Genomic DNA, 1,414 nt, shown 5'->3' with positions numbered 1-1,414 from the left:
ATAGATAGTATTGATGTTGTATATAAACTTAAGTAATATTTATTTTTATATTTTTTGTTGAAAAGTTATAAGTTATATTATGTAGTTCCACATGACAAAGTTAGATTATATTTTTAATTTTAACGAATAATTTTTTGTTAAAAAAATATTTTCAAATTCAATTTGTACGTAATTAGGTTTACTTATATAATACTCAATACATCTCAAATATATTGAATAATTTTAAGTATAATTTTATTAAATGTATATAAATATATATTCTTAAATATATTTCACATATTTGATGAATCAATCACATTGTAAATATAGATTAAGTGTTACATCATAGATTATTGAAAAGAATATAATTATATATGTAGTTATTATAATATTGTAAATATTATATTTTATAATAAATGTTATATTAATGTAGTAATAATGAAATTAAATTCAATATGTTATTAATAAGGAAAGGATTGTGTTCAAAACTTTTTCAGATTTTATTATAAAAAATATTTTTCAGAACATCATTTTATTAATTTTCAGCAATATAATTGTGAAGTGAAATTTATTTGTATTTTAAATAATTAATTTAAATTTTTTATCATATATTCTAGTTTTTTCCAAACTTTAGCTACTTGAATAAAAATCAAATGAGATATCTATTTATTGCGTTTTTATATAGATAACAATAGAGATGAATCAAAGTTGAATTTTAACAAATAAATTTGTCTTCTATATACACTTTTTTCTTAAATTACTTTGTTTACAAAATGTGATATATCTCAGATTAAAATTACAAATCTAGAATATAAGTCAAAATATATTCATTCTCAATTATTAATTAATTAATTAGTAATTAATGATATATTTGTGTAATTAATTTGCTATGAAATAATTGCAAAACTTATTTGCTTCTAATAACGCTTGCTAATTTTTATTTATTAGGTTTGGGGTATCAGGAGAATTACAGGACTTTCAGAATTAGCAGTTTGCTTCGGCCAAAAAAATAAGGTAAATATATTTTTAATTAATTTGTATTTTATGTTTTGCATGCTCATAGGTTTTTCTATTTTTAATTTCAGTAATTTGAATGAGAATTAAACAAAACGTCTATGTTTAATGTTTTTATGAACATGATATTAGAGATTATTCAAAATTGAATATAATTCAACTTCACATGTAGATACACTTTTTTGAAATATTATTATTATTATTATAAATAAATTTGATATCAAATTTTAAAATCAAAAGTATAGAATGAATGCCTCAGTAGTTCACAATTATTTTGCATAATATGTCCAATAAATTATTACATTAATTCAAAAAAATGGTATAATAATTGCAAATAATATGTAGGCATATTGGCGTAATAATTTTATATTAAGTTTGTATTTTTTTAAGTGTGATGAATTAGGATAATTAATTTTTATTT

The sequence above is a fragment of the Ctenocephalides felis genome, unplaced genomic scaffold, assembly GCF_003426905.1.
Source record: "Ctenocephalides felis isolate EL2017-DRISC unplaced genomic scaffold, ASM342690v1 CF-g0.4_SCAFFOLD_01492, whole genome shotgun sequence".
Classification (NCBI taxonomy): domain Eukaryota; kingdom Metazoa; phylum Arthropoda; class Insecta; order Siphonaptera; family Pulicidae; genus Ctenocephalides; species Ctenocephalides felis.
Note: the sequence above shows the minus strand (reverse complement) of the source record.